At 40.8% G+C, this 13368-nt stretch overlaps 1 protein-coding gene across 3 annotated transcripts in view; it reads right to left on the reverse strand.

Annotated features, from left to right (window-relative positions):
* LOC150080017 (sodium/potassium-transporting ATPase subunit beta-like) overlaps window positions 1-13368 on the reverse strand; it is a 53601-nt gene that overhangs the window by 16985 nt on the left and 23248 nt on the right. Inside the window, exon 1 of one of the 3 annotated variants that reach the window (XM_090383362.1) lies at window positions 6422-6521. The exons of the other annotated variants lie outside the window; for them this stretch is intronic. The gene's annotated coding sequence lies outside the window, so the exon portion shown is untranslated. Of the gene's footprint in view, window positions 1-6421; window positions 6522-13368 lie in introns of those variants that run through there. 3 annotated transcript variants of the gene reach the window in all.

The following is a 13368-nucleotide window of genomic DNA, read 5'->3' on the forward strand; positions in this document are numbered from 1 at the left end:
GGCCAATATAGGGATTCCAATAGTTTCTCCAATGGTATTGCAGGTGACCAGGAAAGAAACGTAAGAGGGATTCGAATCATCGAGACGGGAGAAATGTTATATGGGCTCCTTTCTTTTCTTTTTTTTTTTTACATCAGTCGAGTAGAACCCTCTGACGAGGGTACTACCCGAAAATTGGGTTTTTCATCCAGTAAGCACAACAAAACACGCTCAGTTTATAAATAGAATACAGTGCGCCTCATGGCCTTATTCAGCTTTGTGCAACAAATAACGCTCACCCTCGCAGCGGTTCCACGTGTACGAAGAGTTCGTTTACAAAGAGAGCAGACGTGTTTCTGGAATTATGAGGCGACGAACTCGCTGCTTTTGTGGGAGCGCGAGGCTTGCGAGGCCTCGCGACAATCCAATGAACGCATCGGACCGTGTTTTGAATATGTGATCGATCAAGCTTTCCTTATCAAACAACACCACTCTACTACGGCTCACAATAAAGGAGCAACAGTCCACACATTTCTTCACGCAGTTGGAGGCGGTGGAAGGATTGGTTTTCGCAGGCTGCAAACCAGAGGCAACGATTATTTCTCTTCCCCATTATTTATTTTCTGTCTTAATTCAGTTAAACACCGGTTTAAGAAGGAGGGAAAATTATTCTCCATTAAAAGAAAAAAGACAGAAAATCTGAATAAAATTAGCAAGCAGTCTTTATTATTTTTCATAAAACAGAAAGTTATAATTTTGTTGCTGTGTAACTCTGGCCACATTTTCACTGGCAGACATGACCAAAAAAAAAATATATTATATTAAGAGTCACCTGGTAATTCCTTACATATACCGACCACCCTCGCTCCACACAGTCCTACACCACAGGTCCACGACCTTTTTTTTTTTATATTAAATCTGCTTATGATATTGTGTCAATCCCTACTCTTATACATCCTAAAAGAATATTTCAAGGCACCAAACCAAATAGTCACCATTTTGGAGTCTTTATTACACTGGAGAGAGCTAATTATAGAAAATGAATCTCGCCAAAAATCTATTTATGCAACGAGGGGGGTGCCTCAGGATGGGGTGATGTCGACCACCCTCTTTACAATTCTTCTTGAACCATTCCATGCTGCCCATCCAAATTTCTGCTCCTTCGCCGATGATTTTAATTTTTTTTCTTATTTCAAAAGATCCCAAACAGATTCAAGAAATTAATAACCAAACCTCCAATCAAATTCAACAATTGATAGATTATGTACAGATAGCTGGATTGGACTCCAACTAAACAATGCGAAGTCAGCCCATTATGAAGAGGAAGTTCAGGAATGACATCCGAGTTGTAGTTAATGGCGAGACGATTCCAAAAGTATCATCGCATACTGACCTACGGTTAACGTGGAATGAAGATTTAAATTTCAATGATCACTTCCTGAAGGCAAAGAAGAAGAAGAAGAGGACCTATGCTGCATTCGGGCTATCCGCTAGGAGCTCGTAGGCCCACAACATCAATCTGCTTTGTCAATACATTGATCGGTGTCTCACTCCTATACCTTTCAGATATGTATCTGAAATGAGGTCCTCAGCACCTGCCTCTCTGCGTAACAGATTCTTGGCGATGGAATACTGGATTCTGCGGTGGCTGAACCGTCTGGAAGGGAACCCATTCACCATCTCCAAATCTATTCTTTTAGTAAATCGAGGCATCACCCCCTGGAAGCTCACTGTTCTCAAAAAATCATTCTCTAAGCTACTGACCCGTCAGATTGTGTCCCATCAATAGAGGATGTGATCTCACTTCAATAGAAACCACCAGAGCGGGCAACGTCCACTTACAATGAAGCTCACTATCTGGACTCCCTGAAAGGAATGTTCTCATGTAATATGATTCAACACCTTCTCCATAGATCCAAGTAAGTTTGGAGAAAACAGAAGGTACAGAAGCCAAATTGTGGATGAAATCTGGACCAAATCACCAGAATTACTACAAAATTTAAATGAGAAATGTAAATAATTTAATACAAAAATATATTTTAACAGCAAAGCAAATTGTAATGGGAGAAGAAATGAAATATAGCACAACCTGTATTTGTAATTACAATATTAATTTAATATCAATTTTATATTAAAGTTACCGCTATTAAGTGAATAGAATTTTCTAAACAACCTCATTATTTTAAATATCGAAAATTTGTATAAAATTGTACGCTGTATTTAAAAAAAAAAATAATAATAAATAATATATATATGTATATATATATATTTGTACACCCTCCTAGCCCACTGGCTATTCAGGGGGTGAACCTAAGGTTAATAAACAGATGATAATAATAAATAATAATATGTGTGTAAATTGCTTGTATTCTCTGGTCGATTTGCCTGTTTTGCTGGATGAAAAACCCCTAGTTTCTGGGGAGGAAAAACCTTTTTGCTATCTACGCCTGGAACCGACTAACTTGGCCACGGGGTGAAAAAATTCCTCTCGTCATCGAAGGGATTCGAACCGGGCCTTTTCCTCCCGGTGTGGCAAGGACAGTGACGATTCCAGTGCAACCCGCGCAAACGGCCGATATGACCAATAGACTAAAACAATTTTGTCTTCTTTATAAAAAAATATATATTTATTTTTTTTTATAATACGAACAATTTATAAGTGGCCGCGTGCCCGTGTATTTTCCTTCGCATTCCGCTCGTGGCACGTGAGCCAGTGGCTCGCCATTCCCCGCTGTCGGTACTCAAGAAACGATATCGAGCGATTTTCATGTTTTGGGCAGCCGAGGTTAGATTTGTACGGCCGTTCTATTTCACACTGGGGAGGGTGCGTGCCAGATGTGGGGCCATTTGTTCATTAAACCGCGCTTTTCCAAACAAGATGGCGTTTAATTCTTTTGGTAGGGCAGACTACAGTGAGACAGCCGGTTAATCTGCCTGCCAGAGACGCGCATTAAATTATCTCTCCAGGACGCTCAACCTTCCTTATTCTTACGTTTGAAGACATTTATGGGCCGCCTCAACCTCTCCTCGAAGAACGTGAAACAAATCGTAATTAGAGAGTTCCTCTCGTCGTACAATCTGTTTGTATTGACGTCGCCCAATTACTCTTTGCGGCACCGATAACATCAGCGTCTGCTCCGAACATCCTTCGGTTACGGCAGTCGTTTGTGTGTCAACAGCGTTTACGAGAGCTAATTCGAGCCGATAATGCGATACGAAGCGAATGTCAACACGACCACGTTTGCTTTCCTTTTATCGTCTGCAAGCGAGAACGCCTCTCGCAAACGTCAAACGCGGCGACACCTGTGCCAAAACGCCTTAGAACAATGCACGCGACGTCCGCGCGGCTCGATTTCGCGTGCTGCAGACAGAGAATGCGCGCGCACCAATGGGTGGAGTGGGACAGAGATAACGATTAGAGTAATTGCACCAAATTCTTCCGGACCCGTTATTTATTTATTGTACAAAAAGACAATCGTTGCGGAAGTGCGCCACTGGGAGTTAACGATGCCTGATGGCACTGCGGTTAATCAGCAATTATTCATTACGCCAGTAATTTCATTTTTAAAATTATCGCTCTTTTTCACACGCGCATTAAAGCCGATGCTCCAATTTACTTAGGTTCTGAGGGGGGGGGGACGAACTGCCCCTCCGAGATCTGCCACTGGTTTTCTAAATAAACGTTTCATTAGTAAAAAGGAAAACACTGGACCAAAATTTGTCAGATCAGAAAGCACGATTGATTGAGAAACTTTTTCCGCTCGGCAGGAAATAAACTTCTAAATGCACTCGCGTCATTCATCAAACGTTTTGGAATTTTGTCAACAACAGAAAACCCACACCCATTTGCAGGGGAAGGCAATCGATCCATTTGTGGGAAACTAAATCTCTAAAGACACATCGACATACAAAGTAATATATTTGGAGCGCAGTAGCGAGATTGATCGTAAAAAAAAACATTTTTTTTTCTAATCGAAGCTTCGATTCGATAAATGTTTCTCTATCCGTACAAATGTAAGATCCCTATCTTACGAGTCTAAAAAAATAATAAATTTTTGTGCTTTGAAATTTATTATATTTTTAACAGACGGGTTAGGCAAATTGCCCATGGTTCCACAGTTGTTTGTTTGGGGTAGAGCGCGGGTTAGTTGTGAACTCGGACCTAGGGTGTAGAAAAAAAAGATTAAGGGATTAAAAGGGTAAAGTTGGCGGCAGCTACGAAAACAAAACGGGTATTTCTGCGGAAGGATGGCTTGTCCATACAGAAGAAAGTTCCCAAGACAAAGGGCGAATAAGAATAAAGATGAAGAAAGAGAAATTAAGGGTGATTGTTCAAGGAAAGGAGGCAGAGGGATGATCAAAAAGGAGAAACACGGAGAGGAGAGAGACAGATTTTTGGGGGTTTTTGGAAATGGGAGTGAGAACAGGGCCGGCGCAGTTCAGTGGGTAATTAATAAAAGAAAATGATGGGAAAGGTTAATAAAATGTTGTGAGAAGTGAATATAGCCGCTAGAAAGTCTAAATGAATAGCCAGAGCAGTGTCCCAGAAGAACCTTTGTATTGTGGAGAGAACCAGCAAAGAACGCAGTCCAGAGATGTACACCTAGTGGACCAGTAAGCCAGACCAAGGAAGACGGACGACATAATCAGGAGCCAGGAACCCTAATGAGGCAGTGGGAAGAAAGAAAGGCAGAGAAAGTAAGTCCTGGAATTTTCATTATGTTAACTGAAAGGCAATGAATAGGACTGATAGGTCGAGCTCAATACTTTATTTTAAAAAAAAAGGGTTACCTAGCAAATGTAAAAGCACATGTGCAGTAATGCATTAGATGTTATTGTCATTAACAAACAGTTAGTGGTCTGAGTGGAGCAACCAGTTTGTTCATAACCCACAGAGATCTGAGGGCCAGAGAAGGTTATGTGCCCAATTTGATGTTCGTGTGTATGAAGAGAGAGAGAGAGAGGGAGAAAATAATGTAATTATGTAATGTTGAGGTTGTGAAACGCTTCCAAGAGGTTGGTTAAAAAAGGGGAGGTCATATGCGAGTGGAAGAAGGGATGAGAAAAAAATATAAGATGATTATATTTGTATGGGAAAGTAGAGAATATACGAGAGGTTATCGACGTGTACTAAATTGAAGGATCGGAGGTACCCACCGAAGAGAGAGATCCTTAAGAGCCTGACCTTGGCCAGGCAAAGTGCACATTAATAAGGGCAGCATAATAATGCCCAATATATTGTAAATAATGTTCAAAGCGATGTCTTTATGAATGTGTTCTGAATATTTGTTGGTCTTACGCTAATTCCGGTTCTGTCCATCGCCTCCCGAATCAGTTCATTTTTTTTTTTATTCTTTAACTAAATTATTATATTAGGGTCACCTGGAAAATTACTTTCAACTACCCATGCATATTGGGTCTGTAAATCGTGTGTTCCCTCTGGTCGATTTTCCTGCTTTGCTGGAAGAAAAACCCCAGTTTTCCCGGGGGGGGGGGGGCTCTTGCTATCTACGCCTGAGACCGACTAATTGAGCCACGAGACCGTCTCGGTTTCAAGTTGAGGGATTAGTGACCTTTAAATTCTATAAAAGTGCCATAAACACTTTCTTTATTATTGTTACTGGTTTTAATTAAATCATAATTAAAAGACGACCGTTTTCAATTCAGTATAAAAAGCTTTTTTTTTTTCTTTTATAATAAAAAGTGAATGGAGGGCGAGAGCGATGGAAGAGTAGAATTAATCATTTTCCACGGTGGGGCGTTCCAATGCACCTTGGAGGGTAGCGTATAAAAATTAATTAAGGTATATTTGGAAATTCATAAATACATTCGTACGTAATTAAAATTCGACAATTAAAATTCCTTAAAGGAAAGAATCGAAAGGAACCCCAGCCTCCTCCTTCACCCTCGAATACTGCAATATAAGGACTTGGAAGCGGAAAGGCTTAGTTGGACGAAGAGAGCAGATGGTACACGTACTTGCGCAGGTACACCAATCATAAATCGCGTTCCAATAGCTTGCCTCGCATAAGGTCAAACTATTAGAAGCATTCGAAAATGCATTTTTAAAATATACTTTTAAAATCCTTTGTAAATATTTATTTCAAATATACACAACAGGCATGCGCCCAGTTAAAGTGTAAGACGGAGCAGATATCGCCTTACCTTTCTATTTATTTAAGTTGGCTGGTAAAGCTGCGCAGTGCTGGCCAAAGTGAACCTCATCCATCACTCACTCCTGCATCATTAAAGAAAGCGTGAAAATTAAGCCCAAAAAATCTGTTGGAATAAGAGAGCAGAATCGAATTGGGAATCACCCATTTGGTTACTGAATTGCAAACGATTTTCTGAGCAGCGTTTTATTTGACCCGCACAAATATCGGTTGCCGCAATAAATTGTAATCCCGCAAGGGTTGTGCCCGCTTTCTTTTATGGCACCTACCTGCGTTTCATCGACCTTCGAAGACGCCGTGCATTCCGTTAAGTCCACTTTTTGCTATCGGGAACGGGCGGAAAAGTCGAATTATTAGTGAGCGGGGGCCGCACTCGCTTCGAGGCCCGACGTCCTTCGAAAAACCGACTAAATAACGAACAAACGCGCTCAATAAATTTGTGAATGCCGCAGCCACGCCATATGGCCCGTACACGCGCTCGACCACTCTATACACACGCTCGTAAAGTTGTTTTGCGCATGCGCAGCAAGTTTAGACATCGTAAGGTCTCTCGCCAATTATTTTGTGTTTGCAATTCATTCGCCGTTGCTCTGAAGCTCGTTCTTTGGGAAAATGCAGACAACGAAGAGGGGTTTATTTGGAGAGAGGGAGAAATTATTAAAGTACTCACCGAAGTAAATAGGCTAGGGCTGTGCCGCTCTTACTATCGAGTCCCAACACACTTCGATCTCTTTGAACAAGAATGGAGCAGTTCAAGAATAAAAAGCGGAATATTATTTTATTCTGAAATGAAAGGTTCAATTTTTACATTAATTTCATTTTAACAAAGTTGCTTTTATCACATGTATTTTGTACTCTAATGCTGTACACTTTTAAAATATTACTTTTAAATTTTTAAAATATTAGAACGGCGTGTCTTTTTAACTTTTTGAACAATATGGTGTGAGTAAACGTGCAAAAAAGCGGCCACCAAATAAAAGCTTCTACTGAAAGGACAGAATTCGTGGACACCTGGTTTCTGGGTGACCCGACGCTGTTACCCCTCTCGCTAGTGGACGAACCCATCGCTTGGCAGATGCACTGCATTCACGTACACGGTAATTCGATGTCAGCGTGGAAAAACGTCGTGAGTTAACCGACTTTAAAGAGGAATGATAGTGGGTGCCCCACACATGGGTCACTCTATCGCGGAGGTGATACAGAAGTTGCACTGTCCCCGTTGGCCGTCGACATCTGTCTCGCATAGTTTCAGCCAACCGGAGAGCGACAGTGGCACAAATCACCGCTGCTCCAACGAGGGAGGTGTCAGAAACGTGTCCACCAAGCAGTGGCGCGTTACCTTCATGGGCCCCAAGGAAAAATGTAATTTGGGGGCCCCATCTAAAGAAAAAAACTAATAAAGAACATTTTCAATTTCATTTTATTGTGACAACAAAACAAACAAACTATATGACATAAGAACTAGATATAAAATTTCATCAAAATCGGTAAAACCATTTTTGAAAAAAAAACGTAATTTTTAAATTAATCTTCACGGTCATTGACTTCTTGTGAAGAAGCTTGAGCCAAAGCCGGCTATTTTTATGTAGTGTGTGTGTGTGTGAGTGTGTAAGTGTAATCATATGTTTTGTTGTTGTGTTGTCGGCTGGCACTGGCTCTTAGCAGGTGGGAAACAGCAACACCTGGTCATCGCGTCCCACCCCATCCCCGCCACGTGGAGGCGGCCAGGATTTATTATCATCTCGTTGCATCTACCTAGGACAAGTCCCAAGCAGATGCAATAGAAGAAGAAGAAGAATAGAAAAAGTATTTAGGTTGGAAAAGTATGGGAATTGGTAAAAGGTTGGGAAAGAATAGTGAAGCGAGAGATCAAAAGATGGATCCATCGGAATTAGAAAAAACAGAAGAGAGAGCAAGTAAACAGAAAGAGAGAGTGGTGAGAGAGGAAGAACATCATCAGTGAAACATCAATCTTCAATGTAGATGATGAAGCCATAGACTTGAAACTAGAAGTTGAGTAGTTTTATGTACAGAGTCCTAATTCTAGGAGAACCGCTTCCAAAAACACAAATAAAGTCTTCAGTCTTCCAGGAGATGAAGTCATACCACCAGTCTTGAAGTTAGGACAAAGCTATCTACAGATCCAAGTCCAAGGTAAGTTTCCTCTTGAAAACATATTTGATATATATATTTTATTTTTATTATTACTTTTTTTTTTTCTTTTTATCATGCGTATCTCCGGTCTTCGAATGAGCACAGCCGAAAGTCTTCAAACTTCAGAAAGTAAAGTCCTCAGAAGAAAATCGAAGGAAAGTACACTTCAATCATCAATAAGAAGTGGTAGGTAGTTCTACAATGTAATGGGTGTCCTCAAAGAAGTATTACTTGCTCCAGAGAAGGTATTTGTCAAGCACTTATGGGAGACTTGTAAGTGGAATCAATGCTAAGATTTGAGCGGATTCTCCGGACCACTGGCAAAGATAAAAACTAGAAACCATCAGAATTTAATGATGTAATTACAGATTCCGAAGAACACAAGCATTATTTACATAGTTATTTTTTTACAGTGGGAAACTTGCAACACACAGTCAATACTTATTTGACATTTAATCAGAATCTCAATGATATCCTGGAAGTCAACATTAAGACAAAATATTCGAGGAAATTAAACACATAACCAAGGATATTATACAAAGATATCACACAATATTATAACCTTTCTCACCTTAAAACCATCTTGCGGCTTCCAAGGTTGAAAGTTCGTGAAAAAAGATGGCACTTATTTTATTATTTATTTATGATTTCCATAAGAAGAGAAATTATATAAAAGCATCACTATCTAAAGTTTTACTAATACATATTTTAATCGTGATATCCACAGGAAGTCTAGAAATTAATTCTTGCTGACAAGGAAACCAGAACTGAAAGTTCGTTAGTAAAAAAACAGCAATGAGTTTTTGAAACAGTGATTTTGGAGGACCACCCTCTTATCCGGGTCCTAAAAAAATTAAATTATTATATTACTGTCACCCGTAATTCATTATATAAACCCTTATTTGTGTCTGTAAATTGCGTGTGCTCTCTGGTCGATTTTGCCTGTTTTGCTGAACGAAAAATACCACAGTTTCTGGGGAAAAGACCTTGTTATCTACGGCTGAGACCGACTAACTCAGCCACGGAGTGGAAAAAACCCATTAATCTTCCTCATATCATCGACGGGATTCAGACCCGGGACTTTTCTACCCGGTGTGGGGAAGACAGTGACGATACCACTGTGCTACCGCGCAGATCGGGGCCCAAGGCGGATGTCTTTCTTGTCTATAGGATAACGCGCCACTGCCACTAAGACCATCAGGCGATCATTAGCCGCAATAGGTTATCGGAGTCGCCGACCCACCAGAGTCTTATTGCTAACACCACGACACAGGACTCTACTCCTCAACTGGAAAAAGAACAACGGCACTGGACCTTGAATGATTCGAAACGAGTCTCCTAGTTCGACGAGTCCAGTTTCCAGTTATTTCGAGCGGATGGGAGGGTGTGTATCTGGCGGAAACCGCTGCCAGATATGCACGCGTCATGCCAACAAGGAACTGTTCAGGCCTGTGGACGGTCTGTAATGGTCTGGGGCGTGTTCAACTGGCACACGTTAGGACCTCTGGTAGTTCTACCCATATCTCTGAACGGTCCAGGTTACGTGTCCATCCTAGCAGACCATCTGCATCCGTTCATGGCCATCGTGTACCAACAGGGCAATGGATTCTTTCAACAGGACAATGCACCTGCTGAAACCATGTTCTAGTCACCACAGAGCCGTGGTGACTAGAACATGGTTTGAAGATCATCGTGCAGATTTTACTACCACGGAATGGCCTCCCCATTCACCGGACATGAACCCTGTGCAGCATCTTTGGGATGTTGTGGAAAGATCTCTTCCAGCTTCGGATGCTCCACCCAGAAGTGCGACGGAATTATGGACAGCGGTGCAGCAAGCATGGATGGAAATACCTGTGGAACGCGTGGACTAGTGAACTCGATGTCTCCCCGTGTGACTGCCCTTATCCGGGCGAAAGGTCTACTCGTTACTAGGTAGGTGGGATACCTACCTACCTACCTACCCGTTACTAGGTAGGTATCCCATGTTTTCTGTCCACTCAGTGTGCTTACCCATATATCTTAATTATTAAAGTATGCAGTGTAGATACTACGATGGTAATTTTAAGTATAAACAAGCAATTATTATCTAAGTTCAAAGTTCTTTTAATTAGTCAAAGTCAATTAAACCTGCATGAAAAAATAAAATAAATAATAATAATTCATTCAAAATTTCTCGATCGCTAAATATGAAACTTAACCAAACTATCTGCCTTGGTCACCTCGAAAAAGTCTGCGATTGCTTAATCTAAAATATTTTGCCCAAGTTTAAACTTCATGAGACTGAGAAATTTTCATTTCTAACGTTGTTCCTCGTACTCGTCAAATATACCTCCCTCGTTCATTTTATTGATTGCTTCGGAACGTTATCTCAACAACTTGAAGGTCCCCCATGAAGATGTTAGCTACCGACCTTTGCAATCCGTATCTCCTTAGCTGGGATTAGTATTGTGTTAGTACCAGCCAATGGCGCCCTCAGAAATTTTTCCAGGGGGAGGGGAAAAATATACTGGCACTGAAAAACAACTAAAGAAGTATAAAAATGGCTGAGCAGGGCCAGAAAGCAGCTGAGCAGCGCTAAGAACAGAATTTGCCCTCTTGTGAGAAAAATATCACACGAATTATATTAAAATTGAAAAAACTAGGGCCACGTGCTCTCCCCCCCCCTCCCTTTTCCCCTTACTGCGGGCGTCCATGCTATTAGCCTACAGTGCAAGGAAGCCACAGGCTTTTGCTGCATCGGCTTAAAAAAAAAAAAAAAAAAAAAAAAGAAGATAACAGATTATACATTTCGCTCCTCACATGGGTACGTACCTATCCAGTTGACTCTGAATTTCTTCAAACTGTCGGCCTCAACTATTTGCGAGGGCAACTTGTTCCAGCTATCAATGACTCACTGGCTAAAAGAAAACTTCCTACAATTTAATCTAAACCTCAATCCTGTAATTTGAATTTATGATCCCTACTTTTGGAATTCTTTATAACGGTGAGAATTCCACCTTCATTCATTTTACTAATCTCTCTCTCTCTCTCTCTCTCTCTCTCTCTCTCTCTCTCTCTCTCTCTCTCTCTCTCTCTCTCTCTCTCCAGTCATAAACCTCAATCAGATCTCCTTTAAATTCCTGGTTTCCATGCTCTCTAGCCCACACAATCGGAGTCTTTCCTCGTCCTGAAAAAAAACCCCTCGTGTTTCCGGGGAAGGGGTGGAATCTTACTGTCCACGCCTGAGACCGATTAACAGCCTCGAAGTGAAAAATAGCCCGTGAAAGTTTCTGAGTCATTGACGGGATTCGAATCAGGCCCTTTCCACTCGGTGTAGGAGTGGACAGTGACATTAACAACCACTGCGTTACCTGCGCGGACGCGTTAGGTTGGACCCCTGTTGTTTCTGAATCACAATCCCCTGCCTTCTGCCCTGCATCCACCCAGAAATCCGTCTTAGAACTTTACCAGTAATCCCAACCTGTTCAAGCTTATACAGTAACCTCTCATGAGGGACAGAATCAAATGCTTCGCTAAAATCCAAATAAACTATGTCGAAATTGTTTCCTAAATTCAGCTCATGAGTAACTGTGTAAAAATAGCCTACTAAGTTAGAATGCCGTATCCATCTAAATGTCCCTGGATGGCGTTCTATGCCGCTAAGATTTTCCCTACCACTGAAGTCAAACAACCGTCTGTAGTTACCTGCTTCACTCTTAAAACCACCTTCATGTATTGGAGCTTCTCCAATCCAAAAGAATCTCCCCCGAATCCATATATGCCCTCATAATTAACCTCAATGGTACGATACACTCTCTGGCCACCTCCTTCAAAATTACTGGGTCTAGGCTATCAACTGCAGGAGCATTACGTGTCTTTAGACAGAAAGTTACACGATTTCATAATCGTTTACCCGCTTTGTTTGAGGGATGAAAAACCTGTTTCCATGAGGAAAAGATCATGCACCAGTCTTTCAATGCCTCCCAAACGGAAGTATTTCTCAACTTGGACCTACGACGCAAATCGAACTTTGTATTTTTACCCATGGTGCGAGATGCATGTCGGGTGTGTAGATCAATGACATTATCCACGGTGCTGCCCACAAGAATTCTGTAATTCTGTTGCCAGTTTTAGACAATTACTTATGTCGATTATATCGATCAAAACTCTGGATAATTCTGACAGCATTTTATGAGAGAACTTTTTCCATCATTTATTTCCGTTCCTGCAGTTAACGTTTTACGACTGAAGCCGAAGTTTCGAACATAAATTGAGCTAATAAATTTTTAGTGGGCAGAATATAAAAAAAAAAAAAAAAAAAAAATTGTGTTTGAAGTACGAAATATGAGTTAAATCTGCAGAATAGTCTCAAATAACAAAGAGGATTGATGATGCTCTGCTCAACGCTATTTGTTTCATTCAGTTTACTAATGCGCTCAAAATTAGGAATATTAAAATAGAAAGCACGCTTGAAATAAAACATTACACACAGATAAAGCTACAAAAGAGTGATGCTGAAACTTATCACGAGTGGTAAAGTTCGGAATTCAACCGATATCAGGCTGTGAGGTTGTGTGGAAGGATGGGATTATATTAGAATTATTTGTTTCTCGCATTAAGTTTATGTCCTGATTATGGCCCGAATTCCATATTTTATTACTCCATTACCAGAACTTAAAACACGGTAGTCTCCTAAATTTGTAAACTTGTTCTCGTAGTACGCCAACAATGTATTGGGACTTCATAACGCCCTTTGTCCCTTCGCCAATGTCGTTTGAGAAAATCAGAAAAAACAGTGATCCAAGAATCGATCCTTGGGGGACCTACTTCTGTCGTAATACCACTCTGAAGAATATCTATTAATCACAACTCTCTGCCTTCTGCTCTGCAGCCACTCTGCAACCCATCTTAGAATCTTTCCAGTAATCTCAACATGTTCCAACTTATACAATGACCTCTGAAGACAGATTGATTCAAATGTCTCGCTAAAATCCAAATAAATCATGTAGAAACTGTTCACTGTATCAAGATCATGAGTGTGTCAAAATAGCTCACCAAGTTAAAAAATAAAATTTTCTGT

Source organism: Mastigoproctus giganteus, chromosome 10 (assembly GCF_048544385.1).
Source record: "Mastigoproctus giganteus isolate SK-2022 chromosome 10, ASM4854438v1, whole genome shotgun sequence".
NCBI classification, from domain to species: domain Eukaryota; kingdom Metazoa; phylum Arthropoda; class Arachnida; order Uropygi; family Thelyphonidae; genus Mastigoproctus; species Mastigoproctus giganteus.